Below are 23,137 nucleotides of genomic sequence, written 5' to 3' on the forward strand. Positions count from 1 at the left end.
TTGAAATCACAGTTACAATGCCAACTAGGTGACAATCTTTTGCAGGGCTGGGGTAAAGTTCTCCAGAAGGCCATGTATACTCTGAATCAGCATTCAGTATATCATACTGTTTCTCCCATAGCCAGGATTCATGGGTCCAGGAATCAAGGGGTGTAAGTGTAAGGGGAGCCACTCACCATCACCATAGCAAAATTTTCGCTTTTTGTTCCCGCAACATTATGTTCCGCTGGCCTAGATAAAGGTCTTAGTTCCAGAGAGAGGAACACTGCCACCAGGAGACACAACAACAATTCCATTAAACTGGAAATTAAGATTGCCACATGAACACTTTGGGGTCCTCCTAGCTCCTCCTACCTTTAAGTCAACAGGTTAAGAAGGGAGTTGTAGTGTTGGCTGGGGTGATTGATCCAGACTATCAAGATGAAATCAGTCTAGTGCTCCACAAAGGAGGTCAGGAAGAGTATGCATGGAATACAGGAGATCCATTAGGGCGCCTCTTAGTATTAGCATGCCCTGTGATTAAGGTCAATGGGAAACTACAACAGCCCAATCCAGGCAAGATTACAAATGGCCCAGACTCCTCAGGAATGAAGGTTTGGGTTGTTCCACCAAAAAAAGACCACAACCTGCTGAGGTGCTTGCTGAAGGCAAAGGGAATACAGAATGGGTAGTAGAAGAAGGTAGTCATCAACACCAGCTACAACCACTTGACCAACTGCAGAAATAAGGGCTGTAATTGTCATGAGTATTTCCTCCTTCTTTTGCTAAAAACATGTTTCTGCAGGTATATGCTTGTATTGAGAAAATCTTTATTTTATTTCCTTTTCCTTTATCATGTGACATAAGATTTATTGACTTCATATAAGCATATAAGTATGATTAACTTTATGTAATAGTATTTGGGTTGGGGATGGGTGTGTTTCCGGTTGTATGAAGGATAGCTGTATTATGTTAGGGGTAATTATGACCTTATTATTGTCTTTATTTGAAGATTATGTATGATTTCAGAAGATGTGTATGGGTTCAAGGTGACAAGACGTGGACTTGTGATGGTTAATACTGAGTGTCAACTTGATTGGATTGAAGGATACAAAGTATTGATCTTGAGTGTATCTGTGAGGGTGTTGCCAAAAGAGATTAACATTTGAGTCAGTGGGCTGGGGAAGGCAGATCTAATCTTAATCTGATGGGCACAATCTAATCAGCTGCAGTGAATATAAAGCAGGCAGAAAAACATGAAAAGGAGAGATGGGCCTAGCCTCCCAGCCTACATCTTTCTCCCATGCTGGATGCCTTCTGGCCTTGAACATTGGACTCCAAGTTCTTCAGTTTTGGGATTCAGACTGGCTCTCCTTTCTCCTCAGATTGCAGACAGCCTATTGTAGGACCTTGTGATCACATAAGTTAATACTTAATGAAATAAATATATATATATACACACACACACACATATATATATATATATATATATCTCCTATTAGTTCTCTCCCTCTAGAGAACCCTAATACAAGAGATTAACATTTGCGTGGGCTGGGAAAGACAGACCCGCCCATAATCTGTATGGGCACCATCTAATCAGCTGCCAGCACAGCTAAGATATAAAGCAGGAAGAAAAAAAATGTGAAAAGACCAGACTGGCCTAGCCTCCCAGCCTACATCTTTCTCCTGTGCTGGATGCCTCCTGTCCTTAAACACAAGACTCCAAGTTCTTCAGTTTTGGGACTCGGACTGCCTCCTCTTCTCCTCAGCTTGCAGATGGCCTATTGTGGAACCTTGTGATCCTGTGAGTTAATTCTTAATAAACTCCCCTTTATAAATATATATATATATATACACACACACACATATAATTAGCTCTATCGCTCTACAGAACCCTGACTAATATACTCCCTATAAGCCAAAATAATAGGCAGATCTTTTTCTTTTGTTTTAGAATTGTCTCCTACAGAAGTACCCTACAAAACATATTTCAGCAATGGTCACTGACAAAGCAAGCTTCAAGGGATGTCTATTGGTCATATAACCAGCTTTTCCATTCCAGAAAAGTCAGTATGTGAAACATCTAATTCATAATCTTTTGAAAATCATATTAAGAAAATATTTTTTCTATAACATATAATCAGTTCTCCAGTTATGTTACATAAACTTATTCTTTAATTTGTATTATGTATAGAGAACAACTGATCAAAGTTCTATTTAAATGTTTCTTGATTTAACTCCTTAGCTTTAACTCTTCCGTATTAGTAATCAAGACATTTTAAATGAGAAGATCAAGGTAAAAAAAAAAAAAAAAAAAAAAGATTATCTGTTTTTATCTCTTTCACTATTGTAATATTCTATTCACTCTCTGTAACATTTCTAAAATATTAAAAACAAATAAAATTTAACAGTCAATTAAAGTAGAAACAAGGGCTGAATTTTTTAAAATTATTTACCCCTGGCTCTTGTAAATGATGTGCTATTATAACATCATAGTCTCATTAGCCAGGCATGGGGGTGCATGCCTGTAGTCCTAATTACTCTGGAGGCCGAAGCAAGAGGATCGCTTAAGCTTGGGGGTTTAAGACCAGCCTGAGCAACACAGTGAGACCCTGTCTCTACAAAATTAAAATTAAAAAATTAGCTGGGCATGGTGATGCATGCCTATCATCCTAGCTACTTGAGAGGCTGAGGTGGGAAGATCACTTAAACCCAAGAGTTTGAGGCTGCAGTGAGCTGTGACCACTCCACTGCACTCCAGCAGTTCCAGAGGAAGGCCCTGTCTCAAATAATAAAATAAATAAAATAAATCACAATCTCCTGCAGGCACTCATGCTAAATTCTCATGCCCATAGTAGAATAAGGAGAACTGCCTTATAGCAGTCCCCTTTATGATTACTGGGCTACTAGCACCTGTGGAATATCTATGATCATACTACCTCATAGTTCTTTCTATTCAGTATGACTTTGTTTTGTGTTTTTTTGTTTGTTTGTTTGTTTTGAGACAGGGTCTCACTCTGTCACCAAGCCTGGAGTTCAGTGGCTCAATCACCATAGCTCACTGCAGCCTCAAACTCCTAGACTCAAGTGATCCTCCCACCTCAGCCTTCCAAGAAGCTGGCATCCCCAGCTCACACACAGGAGCACACCACTGCACTTCATTAAAATATATATATATATATATATATATATATATATATATATATATATATATTTTTTTTTTTTTTTTGTAGAGATGGGATTTCACTGTGTTGCCAGGGCTGGTCTTGAACTCCTGGCCTCAAGCAATTCTCCTCCTCAGCCTCCCAAACTGGGATTTGAGCCACATGCCTGATCAGGTGTGAGCCAGCATGCCCGGCCAGAATGACTTTTTAAAATCTCTAGTGCCTTCCCTGGGTGAAGTACATTTCTCTATCTAGGAAAGTTATATTCTCTTTGGAAGGCTCATGTATTATTAAGGGAGGAAAAGACTACTTCCCTGCCAGCCATATCAACCTTGGAGAGCTATGGGATTAAGGATTCCAAATCAGATTATTGTAGCATCTCAGACACTGTCCTTCCATTCTGTCTTTTCTGACATAGGAGTACGGCTCTAAGGAAAGTTACATCTTCAAGATTAATAAGATTAATATTGTTATGTGTACTTGCCCCACTAATGTTGAATTATGAAAAATGTTATCCCTTAACTGTTTCATATTTTTTACAACTTTCTAAATCAGGCTATGAAAACTTAAGATAATTTGAACTAAACTATATATAAGAAAAATATTCCACTCTCTTTACACAGATTTCCTTCTTACCTAGATATACTTGGATTCACCAAAAGAGAAGGTTTTCATAATATCTGCTTGAGAGTTAGAAATCTCAGCGCTTAGTCATACATCAGAATTACCCTGAACACTAATTACCACATGAACTTCTACTCTGGTAGGTAAACTTGTTAATTAACAGTTACGGAAATAAACAGGAATACATTCTATTGAGACCACAAAATAGCCAATTATTTCGTGTAGGGAATGGTGTCATGTGGCCACCTTTGATTTTTATTTACTTGGTGACAAAGTACACAGAGAGCAAACTCCTCCTGTATCAGAGATAAGACAAGACCTGGGCTCTCAGGAAAGGGAAAACGTGTGGCACATCTTTTTTGAATGATTAAGGCTGAATAGAGACTCCCTTACAAACACAGACTGCTCATGTTGACCTCACATATACTCATAGAAAATAAAGTTCCTGGGAGACAAAATCCCTAAGACCACCCCACTGCCCTCACAATCAACAGCAAGTTTAACTGCTTATTCACCGTCCTCTTCCAGCCTGTGACCAAAACCGTCATTTCCTGTCCTGCTCTCCTGGTTTGAGAGTGTCAGGAGATCATGGATCTCCCTGTTGTGCCAGGCTAGCCTCCTCTTTCTTTCAAGGAAGATTGAAGAACAAATGTCTTGATCAGGAACTTGAGACAAATAAAAAAAAATAAAAATAAAAATAAACACCAAAAACAAAAAACAAAAAACAAACAAAAAATAAAACCACTGTGCCCTCGGGAACTTTAGTATATACTCTACATTTACCTACAAATAAATAACCATCCAGAAATGAGTATCAAACCAGAGGAAAACTAGAACGCTCTAGAGTTTATAGAGAATTTAATACTTATGTCAATGGAAGCAGTTTCAGTGTATGGCAAGATAGGGTATGACTGCCCTAGCTTTGATTAGATAAAATATTTGAGATGTTTAGTATGTGGCCTAGAATTTCAGGATGAGGACAGAAAAAAAAGATCGTCATTTTATGTTGTTCTTTGCATGGTAAATTCATAGGCAGAAATATGGTTCTTCCTCTTTATGTGATGAAGGAGAATCATTTTAACGATACAAACAAAGCCATGAAATAGTTGCAGAGATGATAGACAGATTCACTACCTGAGTACCAAACTAGGACAGTTAGTAACAAAGTTAAATTGATTTTATAAACTGTCCAGAATAATATTTGAGCCTGGAAACCAAACACACTGAGCTTGGGAACCAAATGAACAAATGAACAAATGAGTGGGTGAGCTGTTGTTTCCTATTGGCATAGATCACCATTCCTTCTTATTTCCCTCTTAAAAAGAGGATCTCAACTGCTTATTAGACCCTATATTAAGACCCTTATTACACCCTATATTAGACCTTAGTAAGAACATGAACTCTAGAGTTAACCTGCCTAGGTTCAGATTCTGATTCCATCACTAGTTTCATACCTTGAACAAGTTACTTAAGCTCCCTATGCTTCATTTCCTCATCTTTAAAGTAGAGAAGATACTACTTTATCTACCACCTAATAAGATTAGTATGAATCTTAAACAAGTTCATCTTAGTAAAGTGCTTAGAAAGTACCCAGAGCATAGAATAAGCTCTTCAAAAATATTCATTAAATAGTTAAATGATAATAAGTCCAAAAATACATGTTTATTATATGATCTGCATATCTCATTCCTACAATTTTCAAAGTTTATCACCATCATAAACATCAATAATCACTATCACTATTATTATTATAGCAATATAATATTACCATTGTTAGCAACGTGAACTTGGTCAAGCTAATTGCCTCATAATCTATTACTCCCATTTATTTCTGTAAGAAGTAAGTATCATTACATGGGAGTGCTATAGGATCTTAAGCTTAACTTCAGGCTTTTCGTAAGAACCCCTCATAATAGACTATAAAACAATAAAACAGTTTAATCTATCAACAATCTGCACAGGAAAAAGAGCACCAACCCTCAAATAGCTACCTAAAAACATGTTGGACTTATTGCCATGATGCTGATATTGTTCAGAACATTTGGGGCACTCACAGACTCATAAAACATTACAGCTTGGAAATTATATATGATTATTTTACCAATATACATTTATATTTGCCAAAAAATATTTGTATCAGGTATATGACTCTAAGTCTACAAATTAAAGGATACCTAAAATAATGTGTTACCTTATGTTCTTTCAATCACCTTAAAACTGACTTTGAACTCCATTCAGCCAGGCTGCTGAAGGAATTCCAATTCCCAGCTTGTGCCAGGATCGTAGGATCTTAAGCACTAAATATCAGAGAGTTTCTCAGTCATCTATTCAGACTGCTAAGAAGCCCATCTATTCAGACTGCTAAGAAGTCCCAACCCTTGTGATTCTTTCATGTCCAACCTCTCATCTTTGCTGCTCATACTTGGTGCACTGGATGGAGTCTCAGGCGAGGCTAGAAGTACCAGCACCTGCGGCCCAGGCTTCTAACAAGCACTGGTTCCAGGGATTTTTGCCCCCTTCCAGTCTCTAGTATGTTTTCTTTATCTCTCTCCATTCACCCATTCTTCTGTTTCTCACTCCTCCAGGAAATAAATTACATTCAGTGGAGGTCATACTCTATCAAAAGCCATAGTTATTGACATCAAAACTCACTTACAACCTACAAAAAAAAGTCTGAAACAAAGAATTTCTAAATGGCCTGTCTACATACTTGGATTGGAATAGCAGAAAGAAATACATGGTAAAATACAAATTATACTTCAAAGAATTATTCTGTTACGTATCATACACCAATTTAATGGTTTTTCTTATTCAAAAGACTTGGCTTTGAATAACTATTGGCTATTTCAAAAAAAAAAAATCTCTTAATTCCTTCAACTTCCCTTGTGGACATCCAAAAGATTCTGCCAACTCTAAGATAAAACCAGAAAGATTAATTCTCAAATTATTTTTAAAAATTATCTTTGGGCAGGGCACAGCGGCACATGCCTGTAATCCCAGCACTTTGGGAAGCCGAGACAGGTGGATCACTTGAGGTCAGGGGTTCAACCAGCCTGGCCAACATGGCAAAACCCTGTCTCTACTAAAAGTACAAAAAATTAGGGGGGTGTGGTGACCCATGCCTGTAATCCCAGCTACTTGGGAGTCCGAGGCAGGAGAATCGCTCAAACCCAGGAGGTGGAGGTTGCAGTGAGCCAAGATCACACCACTGGACTCCAGCCTGGGTGACAGAGTGAGACTCTGTCTCAAAAAAAAAAATGTGCATATATATGTGTGTGTGTGTGTGTGTATGTGTGTGTGTATACACACACGTCTTGGAAATATTAAAACACGTTTTATTTTACAAGTGCTATAGTGACAATCACAAATCAAGAAATAGCTTGCATGTACCAAGTACTCACTATAGGCGACATAGATCAACGCTTAAAATCCTCACAACCTCATGAGGAAAATCCTACAACTATTCCAGTTTATAGATAAGGAACCTGAGTCACAAAGAAATTCAGCAATTTGCCCAAGGTCGCATGACAGGTGAGTAGCAGAGCCAAGATGTGAATGTGAGTAGTCTGTGTGCCACATCTGACCTGTCAGCCCCCGAGTGGTGCTGCTGCCGGTCACGGTCTGGCAAGTGGCAGAGCCAGGATTTGAACCCAAATGGAACATCAGTGCCAGCCAATCAGCATGTCTTTTTAAAAAATGTTATACTGAGACATTAACAAAGCAATCAAAATAGATCTCCAAGCACAGATGCTCACTGTTTAACCAACTAATCCATTCTACTTCTGCTGTAAATATTGAAAATCTTCCTTGTGTTGAGTTGTAATCTACCTCTCTTGGTAGATTACACTGGTTCAGGGTCCATCCTTTGGAACCACACAAAGTAAGTCTGCACTCACATGGCAGCATGTGAAACAGTTAAATGTAGTTATCCCCTCTCCCTTGATAGGATGAAGGGATGTAAAGCAGTTCAGAATATGTGCTGAGAAACCCCCACTTACTACCTGGTAAATTTGAGTACCTTTCCTAATTCCTCTCAGCTTCAAGAGCCTACTCTGCAAACCGATAATAATAATTCCTACATTACAAGGTTGTTGTATTAATCTAGATAACACGTGTAAAGCACTTAGTACCTGCCTACTAATTATTAAGTGCTTAATAACTGCTTCTCATTCTATTTTTGTTACTCTTAATTCCCCTAGTTTAGTGCTATATACTTCCCATGATCGAAGGTAGACAAACATGTACAGAATGACTTATGTTATACGATTCCTGACTCAGCATAATGCAAGTCACAGAAAGGTGGCTAAGTGCTTCACCAATTACCTGGTTTCTAATGGAGCATAGCAAAACTTGTCCTTAATCGAATAGCTTACTTTTTTGTTTTTGTTTTTGTTTTGTGTTGTTTTGAGACAGAGTCTCATTCTGTTACCCAGGTGAGTGCAATCTCAGCTCACTGCAACCTCTGCTTCTCAGTTCAAGCAATTCTCGTTTCTCAGCCACCTGAGCAGCTGGGATTATAGGCGTATGACACCACTTTTGTATTTTTAGTAGAGACGGGGGTTTCACCATGTTACCAGGCTGACCTCGAACTCCTGGCCTCATGCAAATCGCCCACCTTGGTCTCCCAAAGTGGTGGAATTACAGGCATGAACTGCCGCACCTGGCCAGGATAGATTGCTTTTGATAGAGCATGACTGCCACCCAGTGTAATTTTTATGAATGACCAACAAAGTGGATAACTATAGAAATTTTTTAAATAAAACCCCGTAGATGCTATTCTAGGAACTGAAAGAAGTGCTGCAAAAAGCAACACTAAGGTTTGAGATGATCCCAAAACTATACTCCCTTTCTTCCTCATTACCAATTAAGATAAAGACAACATAGACTGTAGTTTGAGGCCAAACGTCACCAATTTTGATAAAGTTGGTGACAGAACAATGTTGCCCAGGCTGGTAAACAATGTTGTTTAGAGGTGCAGGAACTGAGTTAGATTAGCTCCTGGTCAGACTTACCCAGGCACAAGCAGTGCTGGAACACCACAGACTTTTGGGAACAGCCTTCATAAAACTTAGTGCTGAGAAGAACAGAGAAGAGCCCACCTGTGCTGCCTGAGGGCAGGAAGGAGAGGAATGTCCACTTTCTCCTTCCAAACTCACCCATCAGATGTTGGGTGAAGGTATGTCCATCCACAAGGAAGACAATGTCAGGAGGGAAGGCTGAGTGATCCATCTCCCACCCTACCACACTCCTGCCTTTAATAAAGGTAAGGAAATTATAAATTATTGAGAATGAATAACATAAACAGTAATAGTAATAAGGACAATGAACTGAATAAAATGAAATGTTTATTTTTCACTAATCCAGACAACCAATATGTCATAGAATGTTAAGGTTCCTTGTATGAGAATTAAATTAGCACATACAAAGCACTTAGGGACCAGGAACAGTGGCTCAGGCCTGTAATCCCAGCACTTTGGGAGGCCAAGGAGGGAAGACGGATTGAGCCCAGGAATTTGAGACCAGCCTGGGCAGCAAAGTGAGACCCTATCTCTACCAAACCTAAAAATACATATATTAAAATTTAGCTGGGCATGGTGGCACGCACCTGTAGTCCCAGCTACTGAGGAGGCTTAAGTGGGAGAATTGCTTGAGCCCAGGAGTTTAAGACTGCATGAGCTATGATCACACCACTGCACTTCAACCTGGGCAACAGAGTGAGACTCCGTCTCTATAAATAAATAAAGCACTTAGCACATTCCTGTTTCTACTGTTGTCCTCATTATAGTGAGCCATTTAAAGAACAGAACAACCATGTCTCTTCTCCACTCAAAACCCTCCTTTTGTTTCTGGTTCTGCTTAGAGAAAAACCGGACCATACAATGACCTGCAAGGCACTAACTGATCTGGCCTTCAGTACCTTCAGTACCCTCTGCACGTTAATGAACCTGAATATGTTGCTCTTCTCCAGGGCACATTCTTTAAAAGTAATTGAGTTGGTCTTGGGGAAGAGTAGGGTAAAACTGGAAAGATAGCTTTACATTTCTTCTCATATTACTTTATTTTCAAAGGACCAAAAAAAAAAATCCCCAATTTCTCTTTTTACCAAATCTTATGATATTTGTGGTCTTGCTCAAACTATTATTATCCAGATACCTTTTCAACATAGCCAGATATGGCCATTAAAACTTTGGAAGTTTCAGAACATCATATCTATATACAAAGTACAAATATTTGTGATTACAATTATTCAAAATATATTTTTCCTTAAGATTTGACAGAAATTCTAAAAATATAACAGCAATACTTTAAAAATGAAAATGAGTTTCACTTTAAACAACCTCCCAAAGTTAAAACTTTGAAAGGGACAAAGCACATGTGGGGTAATTGCTTATAAAATATTTGCAAGTGAAATTTACATTGTACCGCACTATTGAACTTAGGATTTCTTCATGGTCAAGATGGCAAATCATACCATTCTTGAGGAAAGTGAAAACAAATCTCCTCCAAAATAAAACAAAGGGAAGAAAAGCAAGTGAGATAAAGCAAAGTAAGGTAACTGCCTTGTAATATCACCCTTCAAATAAACAAACAAAGGCAGTATTGAATATGTAGGATGTGGATATCAGATCCTAATAGTTAATAAGAACTGTCATACTCTAAAAAATATGGAAAGGGCATTGTAGATATGAGCACTTTGCAGGAGAAAACCTCATCCACATTCTACAAGTTTACAAAAATATAAGAAAAGAGTAATTGTCGGTCCAAGTTAGGCTCCCAGACCAAGTACCTTAAAGGTTTAATATCTTCTTAAAATAGCTTTGAAAAATTTTATTTTTAAAATGTCTTCCTTCTTGAATTCAAAAGTCGCGGTTCCCTCCTTTTTGCCTTCATATCAGATAGCATTTACTTGAGTTTCTAGCTGTTTTACATTACTGATTAATAACGTAATATTTTTTTTTCCAATCCTATCGTAATCCTTTTAAAAATAATCCAGGCAAACTTTTTTTCCCTTGGTGTCCTAACCGTGTATTTTGTAAAACTAGTGAATATGGCTTCTCATTTATTTTTCAGATCTCGCTGATGCAGAAATATTTCAAAGGTATAAATTACAGGCAGAATTCTAATTTAACTATTTGCAAAGTACCACTCTTTTGCCAAAACTGAACTTCAAAGCCTCCCTAAAACATCATACGTAATTTATTTTAGGGGAAGAAAATACTAAAATCCAGGACAAGGGCTGGAACAATGGTATTTTAAATAAGCCATAGTGACAAGTAAAGTATTTGCTTGGAGATGAATATACTTTTTGTCAAAAACCATCTTAAAAAATCTATAAATCTAGTAATATTGGAGAATTAATGATTACAAGACTTTGGGGAGTACAGAAAAGAGCAAATAATTCACTATGATTACCTTTCCTTTTTAAAAAACTAGGCAATTAATTGTTTCTTCATCATACATTCCAATCACAGATTTCTAATTGGTTTTTGACCCACATACCATGATGGGTTGATTAACAATTCTCTAATCAAGACTGCAGAGTGCTCATGTGTGTTCAATAATTCAGCAATTCATCTGGGAAATGTAATGGGACCCTGAGATCTGGTTGACATTCAGTGACTGCTGAAAGTTCCAGAATACTTTATGGCTAAATTGCCGTCAAATTCCTTAATGAAGAGTCAGCAAGATTCCAAAAAATGCACTCCTTGCTATACTTTCAAGATCAAAAGAAAAGCTTGTATGTTGATGAGAAAGCACAGCCATTTGTATTGTCCAAAAAAACTATATGTGAAATATTGAAAATATGTATAAAATAAAAGCACTTAGTAATGGATATCATCTGTGTTATAAGGACCTCATAAACAACAAAACCTAAATAAAATTCCTTTGAAGTGCTGGACTTATAATACATCATATAAATGCTCATTAGAAAGTTATTTTCCTAATCCAGCATATAAACAGAACCAAAGACAAAAACCACATGATTATCTCAATAGATGCAGAAAAGGGCTTTGACAAAATTCAACAGCCCTTCATGCTAAAAATTCTCAATAAATTCGGTATTGATGGAACATATCTCAAAATAATAAGAGCTATTTATGACAAACCCACAGCCAATATCATACTGAATGGCAAAAACTGGAAGCATTCCCTTTGAAAACTGGCACAAGACAGGGATGCCCTCCCTCACCACTCCTATTCAACATAGTGTTGGAAGTTCTGGCTAGGGCAATCAGGCAAGAGAAAGAAATAAAGGGTATTCAGTTAGGAAAAGAAGAACTCAAATTGTTCCTGTTTGCAGATGACATGATTGTATATTTAGACAACCCCATTGTCTCAGCCCAAAATCCCCTTAAGCTGATAAGCAACTTCAGCAAAGTCTCAGGACACAAAATCAATGTGCAAAAATCACAAGCATTCTTATACATCAGTAACAGACAAACAGAGAGCCAAATCATGAATGAACTCCCATTCACAATTGCTTCAAAGAGAATAAAATACCTAGGAATCCAACTTACAAGGGATGTAAAGGACCTCTTCAAGGAGAACTACAAACCACTGCTCAGTGAAATAAAATAGGACACAAACAAATGGAAGAACATACCATGCTCATGGATAGGAAGAATCAATATTGTGAAAATGACCATACTGCCCAAGGTTATTTATAGATTCAATGCCATCCCCATTAAACTACCAATGAGTTTCTTCACAGAATTGGAAAAAAACTGCTTTAAAGTTCATATGGAACAAAAAAAGAGCCCACATTGCCAAGACAATCCTAAGCCAAAAGAACAAAGTTGGAGGCATCATGCTACTTGACTTCAAACTATACTACAAGGCTACAGTAACCAAAACAGCATGGTACTGGTACCAAAACAGAGATATAGACCAATGGAACAGAAGAGAGCCCTCAGAAATAATACCACACATCTGGCCGGGCACGGTGGCTCAAGCCTGTAATCCCAGCACTTTGGGAGGCCGAGGCGGGTGGATCACGAGGTCAGGAGATCGAGACTATCCTGGCTAACATGGTGAAACCCCGTCTCTACTAAAAATACAAAAAACTAGCCGGGCGTGGTGGCGGGCGCCTGTAGTCCCAGCTACTTGGGAGGCTGAGGCAGGAGAATGGCGTGAACCCGGGAGGCGGAGCTTGCAGTGAGCCGAGATTACGCCACTGCACTCCAGCCTGGGAGACACAGCGAGACTCCGTCTCAAAAAAAAAAAAAAAAAAAGAAAAGAAACAATACCACACATCTACAGCCATCTGATGACAAACCTGACAAAAACAAGAAATGGGGAAAGGATTCCCTATTTAATAAATGGTGCTGGGAAAATTGGTTAGCCATAAGTAAAAACCTGAAACTGGATCCTTTCCTTACTCCTTATACGAAAATCAATTCAAGATGGATTAGAAACTTAAATATTAGACCTAAAACCATAAAAACCCTAGAAGAAAACCTAGGTAATACCATTCAGGACATAGGCATGGGCAAGGACTTCGTGTCTAAAACACCAAAAGCAACAGCAACAAAAGCCAAAATTGACAAATGGGATCTCATTAAACTAAAGAGCTTCTGCACAGCAAAAGAAACTACCATCAGAGTGAACAGGCAACCTACAAAATGGGAGAAAATTTTTGCAATCTACTCATCTGACAAAGGGCTAATATCCAGAACCTACAAAGAACTCAAACAAATTTACAAGAAAAAAACAAACAACCCCATCAAAAAGTGGGCAAAGGATATGAACAGACACTTCTCAAAAGAAGACATTTATACAGCCAACAGACACATGAAAAAATGCTCATCATCACTGGCCATCAGAGAAATGCAAATCAAAACCACAATGAGATACCATCTCACACCATTTAGAATGACAATCATTAAAACATCAGGAAACAACAGGTGCTAGAGAGGATGTGGAGAAATAGGAACACTTTTACACTGTTGGTGGGACTGTAAACTAGTTCAACCATTGTGGAAAACAGTGTGGCGATTCCTCAAGGATCTAGAACTAGAAATACCATTTGACCCAGCATCCCATTACTGGGTATATACCAAAAGGATTATAAGTCATGCTGCTATAAAGACACATGCACACGTTTGTTTATTGCGGCACTATTCACAATAGCAAAGACTTGGAATCAACCCAAATGTCCATCAGTGACAGACTGGATTAAGGAAATGTGGCACATATATACCATGAAATACTATGCAGCCACAAAAAAGGATGAGTTTGTATCCTTTGTAGGGACATGGATGCAGCTGGAAACCATCATTCTCAGCAAACTATCACAAGAACAGAAAACCAAATACCACATGTTCTCACTCATAGGTGGAAATTGAACAATGAGATCACTTGGACACAGGAAGGTGATCATCACACACCGGATCCTATTGTGGGGAGGGATAGCATTAGGAGATATACCTAATGTAAATGACGAGTTAATGGGTGCAGCACACCAACATGGCACAGGTATATATATGTAACAAACCTGCACCCTGTGCACATGTACCCTAGAACTTAAAGTATAATAAAAACAAAAAAAGTTATTTTCCTGATAAAAATCAAACAGGTTATTTCCAGACAATTCTTCACTCAGTTTGAAAAAATAATAGTACAAGAAGTAAAAAGTGAGTATGAGATTAATCTATGCAATTGAATAGTTTTAGTGTGCATTGTTTACTCTGCCACTTTTAAGAGGGTTAATTTGAAGAAAAAATAAAATTTAGAAAGTTCTAGGTGCCCAGACAGGGCAAGGTGTGAGAGTTCTTTCTTAAAAGCCATTTGGTTTGTTAATTCACAAAGACTGCTTATTATCTATGTCTTTTATTGTATTTAATTTGTGCAGCCTTATATTTTTAATGTTTATTGAATATTTTAAAACATCATGTTAAATCACTTCTACAATTAGATAGATAACTGATTTATGAGTAAGTACTTCTCACATGTAAATTCCTAAATATATTTCAAAGAAACATAGAGATCTTTCCTTTTTTTAGCCAAAAGAAATGTTCTCAAAAAGTTGAAGTAAATTCCTGTAAAGTTTATCCTATTTTGTTACTGATTTACATTGAAAATTAATGGGTTAATATTGCTTTATGATATTTTAGTTAATATGTAATTTATCAATTTGTGGCCAAATAATATGTATCTTACATGAGGTAGAGGCTGAAGGTTGACTCACAATACATTATTCTCTTCTTTTTGAGCACATGCGTAAACTACATATCCCATCCTCTATTAATGTTAAGTTTATTCATGTAATTATGTTTTCTCCAGTGGAGGGAGTTGAAAGTGATGCTTACAACTTCCAGACCTGGTTCCTAAGACAGTGGTATATGTCCTGTACTTTCTCCCTTTCCTGCTGTCTGGAACTCATGATGATATAGTTTTGGTGCTGAAGATTATGGCAATTTATTGAATGATGGCACAAAACAAAGGAAGGAAACTTCATTCTGGAATGACTACGTAAGGCAAATTCACCCACAGACCTAACCACTCACTTCAAATGTAACACAAGAGAGACATACACTCTTCTTTTGCAAGTCCATTGCTGTTGAGTCTCCTTGTTTAAGTAGTCTAGTTTTACCCTAGGTAAAGAACCATGAAAGAGGCATATCCAGCCCATAATATTTCTGGAGCTCTCTTAGGCAAGTTGTGTTGTGCCTCCTAGGTGCAATCCCTTAAAACATTTGTTTCTCTATGTCACTGAAACCTCAGACATAAGATAATCCAAATGTTCTTATCAGAATTTTTAATTACTAAATCATACAATCTAGGTTTAGTACATTTTTGTGAAAGCAAAGCAAAACAATACAAAATGCTCAGAACCTCTTTAGAAGGCTCCATGTAAGAGGAGTGGTCCTGGGATTTGGGAAGACCAGGTTGCTGCTGGGAAGATAGAGATTTTCTTAGGCTTTAGAATATGAAAACAAAATCAAAAAACAAAAACAACAAAACAAAACAAAAGCTGTTGTTCAGGAATGAGTTAGCTCAGCAGAGTTGATGTACTCAAACCCTGCCCATTCCCAAGGGCCTAATTTCATGACTGGCCTTTGGCCAGTTCTTGGAAATGGAGTTCTTGGAATTGAGACCTTTAGCCATACTATACCAGTATGTCAAGATAGTTAGTGGGATTTATGGTAAACAGTTGCTTTTCTTCTGGGAGTCTATAGTTTCAGTGACTGAAATCAGTTATGTGGACACTATGTACATAGGCTCAGATGAGCTTCCTTGGTAGGCAACACTTTGCACATGCTATCCCAACTTATTAGAGGAATCAATTTTGTCCTATGGAACTGCTGAGGACTTGGAAACACACCTATATCCTTCAGACTACACCATATGTGCCTATCCCCTTTACTGTTACTGCTTTGTATCTTTTGGTTGAAAAAAAAATCAGAACTATGACTATAAGGACTTCTGAGTCTTGTGTGTCTTTTTAGTGAGTCATCAAGTCTGAGTACGGTCCAACAAAGCTATTCTTTTGAGAACTTGTTTTGTCATAGATAATTAGATTACTGACCTAATTTCCCTCTTGGAATTGGTTGCTAGAGGTATCAGTTTCAAAAGGATAGTCTGCCTTCAGCAAGAATCCCACACCGTCTTTCATTTTTTGACCTATACTGTTCTCAGAAAGAGTCTGCAAGAACCTAGTGCTTTGCAGTCTTCAGAAGCAAGAGGTTACATTGGTGTGAAATAAATAAGCTGCTAAATAAAAAACTGCCTTAGTAGCCCTTTAGTGATCATGTGGAATTGCAGCAGTTAGTAGAGTAAACAATCCAAATGGCAAGTTTATGTTCACAACTACCCTGTAGCTCCAATCAACAGCTCTAAGTCAGCACAGTTCAACAAATTAGACAGCTAGTTGGAATAAACTCATATTAAGGCTGCTAATTATTTAGTTGATGAATTTTACTTTTAAATGCCACAGAGGGACCAGGAATTATTCTTTATAGTGTACTCGTAAAGAGAGAGAGATACACACACACACACACACACACACACACAAAAGATATATATACACATAAAGATATGTGTGTGTATATATATGCACACACATATATGCACACACATATGTATTATATGTATATACTTTCATTAATTAATAATTTAAGTAATTGTAATAAATAAAGTAATATATATGCAAGCCAATAATTATTTTCAAGGCATTGTGCTCTAGGGGTATATACATACATATCTCACTTTAGGGGTATATACATACATATCTCACTTTTATGTTGGCAGAAAATTTAGTATTTTCTGCCAACATAAAAGTGAGATATGTATGTAAATGACGCATGACATAGGTTTCAGTACAATAGTAGTAATAAAAATAGACATAATAACTAAAATGTATTAAAAATACTTCCTAATAAAGCTTAAGTTATGAAAAATGCCATAGAAGAAATTTTCAATGAGTCCATGTGTTCACTTTGATCCACAGATTTCTAGACTTCTCTTCCACAAATTTAGCCTCTAAACTTTAGCTAAATTCCCATTTTGTTTGCATTTTAATAAAATCTAATAATACTAGGCTATAGCATTTTAATGCATTCATATAAAGCATTTTATTATGTTTTCTTTTTCAAATGATTATTTATTAAACACACACACACTGAAATCTTATGTTTTAAGAACAATATAATGCCTACAGAAACAAACAAAATGAACAATATGTGTTTCTTCTTTTTTTTTTTTTTGAGATGGAGTCTTGCTCTTGTCACCCAGGCTGGAGTGCAGTGATGCGATCTCGGCTCCCTGCAACCTCCGACTCCTAAATTCAAGTGATTCTCCTGCCTCAGCCTCCCGAGTAGCTGGGATTACAGGCACCCACCACCACGCCCGGCTAATTTTATATTTTTGGTAAAGACAGGGTTTCACCATGTTGGCCAGACTGGTCTTGAACTCCTGACCTCAGGTGATCTGCCTGCCTCAGCCTCCCAAAGTGCTGGGATTACAGGCATGAGCCACCATGCCTGGCCCAATATATGTTTTTTGTTCTTCAAAAGTTTGCTCTAAGGTGGTACAAATAACAGTATTACAATAAAATAAGCTTAGTATTGGAAATGAAGTCAGGAGAATAATTAAATTCAAGACATGTTGGAAATTTTTCAAAATGCTATAAGCTAAAATTGAAAAACAGAAGTTAAAAAATGTCATTGAGTCTGTACCTTATAACTAAATTACTGATTTCTGAGCGAGGTATTTCATTTAAGTGGTTGGGATAGAAATCATGCTGCAAGAGATTATGGAGAAAGGGTGGTAAGGATGAAACAAGTATAAATTATACTTCAAAGAATTTGAGGATAAATAGGTAAAATCATGAGGTAGTTGCTTGTCGGGGAGTTCAGGGTCAAGGGAAGGCTATTTTCGTATTTGGGTAAATTTAATGTTCTTATACACAGCAAATGAGCCAATGAAGAGCGAAAGATTAAAAATAAACTGGAAAAAGGCTGGGCACAGTGGCTCACGTTTGTAATCCCAGCACTTTGGGAGGCCAAGGCAGGCGCATCACCTGAGGTCAGGAGTTCAAGACTAGCCTGGCCAACATGGTGAAACCCCGTCTCTACTAACAATGCAAAAAATAAAAAATAAAAATTAGCTGGGCATGGTGGTGGGCTCTTATAATCCCAGCTACTCGGGAGGCTGAGGCAAGAGAGTCGCTTGAACCCGGGAGGTGGTGGTTGCAGTGAGCTGAGATCATGCCATTGCACTCTAGCCTGGGCGACAAGAGCAAAATTCCATTTCAAAGAATAAATAAATAAATAAACTGGAAAAAAAACCACACATGGGAATACTTTCTTTCCTGGCAGAATCTTGCTAGATATATGCTAAATATTCTGTTTAAAAGGCTCCAGAAATAAGACACAAAATGCGAGAAATAACTTCCAATAAATTGCTGTGCCAATAAGAAAGTAAAAGAAAAAAAAAAAAAACCTACACAATATCAGAGGTCAAAAATAAGATCAAAGTACATAAAAGATGATGAAATATATTCAAATATGCCCATACTTCCCTAAATGTAAATGGACTACACTCTACAATTGTATTGTTGGAGAAAAAAAGCAAATCCATCTACAGGAGATTTACAAAGACACTTGAAAAATGCATGGATTTGAAATGTTGACAGTGACAGCACAGAAAGTTCAAGAAAATATTAAATACAAAAATTGAAGGCCATGATAGCAACAGTAATAACAAGTAGCCTTCAACATCACTTTTTACTGCTTCTGCCACTCTATCTCCCATAAGTCACCAAGTCTTATGTTAAATGTCTCTTAAATATTTCTTGTTTGGGGTGATTAAAACCTTTTGGAAATACTGGCAATTATTGTGCATTATAAATGTAATCAATGCCACTGAATTGTACACTTAATAAGGTTAAAAGGGCAAATTTTCTGTTGTATATATTTTACCAAAATAAATTTTTTCACAAAAAAAAGTCTTAATTTAACCCTCTCTCTTAATCCAGGAGAATTCTCCATTAGTGAAGCCAGAGGCATCCTTAGGCCATTATTGGGCACATATGATGGTCTCGAAGGATAGTTACTATTTAATTTATTTTTAAAATTTGAAATATATTTCCAATAAGCCTTAATGTATTTTTATTCTACTCCTTCCAAGAACTTGAGTTTTCTTATTTTTATTGTTGAGTAAATGCATAGTTTTCTGTATTCATTTTTGTTAAAAAGTGACTTCACCAACAATATCTCTTTGATAACTAGGACTTGTTAAAATGTGACATAGTTACTTCTTTATTTGTACTTACAGATGAAAGTTCATCATCTCTTTCATATTTACGTTTTCCTGTGTTTCTGTAATCCTGCAGTTTCAACCTCCCTCCTTTGAGTTACTTTCACCATCGTTTTTAAAAATAAAGTCCTATAGTAACTGAGGTATTTATCTCTCAATGAGGGATTTACTATTTTAACTGTATTATTATTTTTATTAGAATTTTATTATATTTGTTTCTGTTACAAAGTTGCATCAGTTTTTCTGGGTTGCTCCCAATCCTATTTCTCCCCTTAGTCCTATTTTCTTCAGTGCATGATATTACAGAGTAGGAAGCATTATTGTTTGTTTTGAAAACATTTATCACCACATTGCAGAAATACTTGTACTAAACGTATGATTTACAATGCTTAGACTTCTCTTGAATTTCCAAAAGGTGATTACATTTGAAGCTCATATATGTACATATATGCTTCCTTTCTTCTTACCAACCTTGTGCCAATTTTGCAGCAATTCTAAAGTGCTGCTCATTTCACGGTAAATATAAAATAGTTGAAAACACAAGACAGTCTCTACTGACACTCATTAAGTACACTAAAAACAAAATTGGGTTAGTGGCTTTTATTATTGACTATAATTACACATTTTCTAATGTCTAGTGTTGATTGTTTCAAGTGCAGAACATATTATTTAGGCTACATATTCCTTATGATAGAAATCTTGACTTTCATATACATAACGTTAATCAATTTAATTCCTATCTTTCATGGCACTAAAATTACTTTGGTGTTATTTTTTAAATCTATTGAAGTGCTGAACTAATATACTACTCTTTATATATCTTCATGTAAATTTTAGGCGTAGATGACATGGAGGAAATAGATCAAGTCTCCCCTAAAAGCTAGAAATCTACACAGATGTCCTGGGTAGACCTAGACTAGATTGTTCATTTCATTTCACCAAGGGAACAAGTCAGTTAACTGATTTGTAATGCACTGTTAAATTTGAGATTCAGGCTTCTGACACTTTGGTACTCAAAAGTAGAGTGGTAGAAAGTGATTTCTGAATCCTGCCTACCACTAAAGGAACAGCTGCTGTTAATTTTTTTTCTGGTAGGACCTGGAAAAGAACAGCTACCTACTTGAGTCAGTGAGATGGATATTAATATGTGGCATATTGGCACATGTATACATTTCTATTAAAATCACAATTCATTAATTATTGCTGCTGTTTGCAAACTTGAAGTAAAAAAGGATAGATTTGATTCCCAAGCGTCAATATTTTTCATAATAAAGATAATAGGTAACCTTTACTTAGGACTTCCTCTGTGCCAGGAACTGGCTAAAAACTTTACCTTTCTTATCTCAATTTACTTTTCCCTCAATAACTCATTATTATTCCATCTTAAAGATGACAAAACAACAACAACAATAATGAAACCCACTAAGACTCAGAAGGAGAAGTGGTGAAGTCTGGTGATGGCTACAGGTTGGTCCTGGAGACACAGAGCCTCTTCTGGAAGCCTGACCAGGGGATTAATCTCTTCCACAGAACATTTCACGTCACACAGCTGGGTTGCACTGTATGGTCTGCATGTTGGCCTTGCATTTGTCCTCAAGTGTTCAGTGTTACATGTTCTTCTCTCTGTCACCTCATAGATTATAACATCAACCAGCTTGCAGCTTCTAAGCAGAAATTTTTCTTCACTTCCTAAGTGTTTGCCTAGAACTGTAAACTGAAATCCAGGTTGAGCATCCCTAATCCAAAAACCTGAAATCTAAAATGCTTTAAAATCCAAAACTTTTTGAGCACCAACATGATGCCCAAGAGAAAAATTATACACCTAACCTCATATTATGAGTTCACACAAATATTTAAAATATTGTCTAAAATTAGCATCAGGTTATAAGTTATATATGAGACATAAATAAATTATATATTTAAACTTGGGTCCCATCCTTAAGATAGCTCATTATGTATATACAAATATTCCAAAATCTGAATCTATCCAACATCTGAAATATTTCTGTTCTCAAGCATTTCTTATAAAGGATACTTGACCTATAATTCAGGCCTGTGTGTGTTGCTGGTGTGGGAGATAGGAATTCAGTGAATATACATTATCTCCTGCCAATTTCTTCTGTTCCAAGTTCTTAGTCTTTCAAGATTCATTGTAAATGCAGAAAAGAGGGGAAAATGTTTTACTTCTGAAACTCTCCGAATAATTCACAAATTTGGTTTAGTTTTACTTTCCTTTTGTTTAAGCTTTGACATACAGGTCTTTCTATTCTTCATTTTAATCAGACTATGGTTAATGTATAATAACAATACACTTAAGATTTTTTTAAAGGATTGAAATAAAGTTCTTTGGAGCCATGCTTTTTAATTTATTGGACTGTGATTAATGTAGAATAACATTGAAGTATGTATACAATTTTCTAGTATTCTGGTAATAACAGTATGAACATATGAAACATATGCTAAATAAGCTTTTGTTTTACTCTATGAACCCACGTGAAGTTTATCTTTAAAGTGTAATACTCAAGTCAGAATTCCATCACTTAGGTAGTTACTATTCTTGATTTTCAGTATTCATGAAACACTATGAACTGGTAACATTTTACCCTATAGTTTTAGAACTGTTGTTTTACAACTCTTATTATTCCATTCCACTGCTTTCTTTAGCTAATTTGTTTACTGCATTACATAATACTTGCCTAAGTAGAAAAACTAAAACTGTAGAATTTTATTCTAATAAATACAGCATAGAGCTCTGTATCCATATTTGATTTACATTAATACACACTCATATTTACACATAAAGTATAGATAATATGGATTTTCCATTCTCTGTGTTTGAATGTGAGATTCCCTAGGGGTTGAAAGCTGTTTAATTACTCCACATTACTCAATGACATGAGAGGCTAAATCTGGAAGCTGGAAACAATGATTAGAGTCAAAATGCGGAGGTCAAGGGCTAAAGAAACAAAAAACCCTTTCACTCAGTCCAGTGGCACCAAAATAAGAAACTAGGACTGCATATACTGTTTTAATGTTAACCACTATTATTATCATTGTTTCTTTTGTTCAATGGATGTACGGCTTTTTAATTTTACCTAAGAAGCCTTCAACATCACATTTTTGAAAGATATTTGGATTGATAACCTTAGGAGGATTTCCTAGTAGAAAAACTGAGCTTCCATAAAAATGCTTGTAAAGAGAGTCTGAGCCTGCACTTTACCTGAGAGTTACCAGAACTGCCTTGAACATGTGTGTCCGGAGCTGCGCGCCCCGGCCATAGCAAATAATAATTAATGATTAAACGCCCGAGCTCTATTCCTTTCCACCTTCTACCTCCTCCCTAGATTTGTTGTTTCTCTTTTGTATCAATACCTCATAATAGATGGCGCTCTTCCTGCTTCTTCTTCACTTGTTTTTCACTTGTTTTTCCCCCCCCCGCGGCCTCGAAAATTGTTACTTTGTAGCACAGGCACCATGCCGTGTCCGGGAAAATTACCAACTGACAGCGCAGGTGCAACATGACGTTCGACCAGAGAAACCAATACCTACTTGGTCACGCCCTCTGCGATGAGATCATCTCCGCCTCTGGCCCAACCCCTTCCCCTCCAAGT

At 36.8% G+C, this 23,137-nt stretch overlaps 1 pseudogene; it reads right to left on the reverse strand.

The window, feature by feature from the left end:
• LOC105499235 (olfactory receptor 4F6-like) overlaps positions 1–22,922 on the reverse strand; it is an 84,925-nt pseudogene extending 62,003 nt beyond the window's left edge.
• Positions 22,923–23,137: the final 215 nt, after the last annotated feature.

This window comes from Macaca nemestrina, chromosome 7 (assembly GCF_043159975.1).
Source record: "Macaca nemestrina isolate mMacNem1 chromosome 7, mMacNem.hap1, whole genome shotgun sequence".
Taxonomy (NCBI): Eukaryota; Metazoa; Chordata; class Mammalia; order Primates; family Cercopithecidae; genus Macaca; species Macaca nemestrina.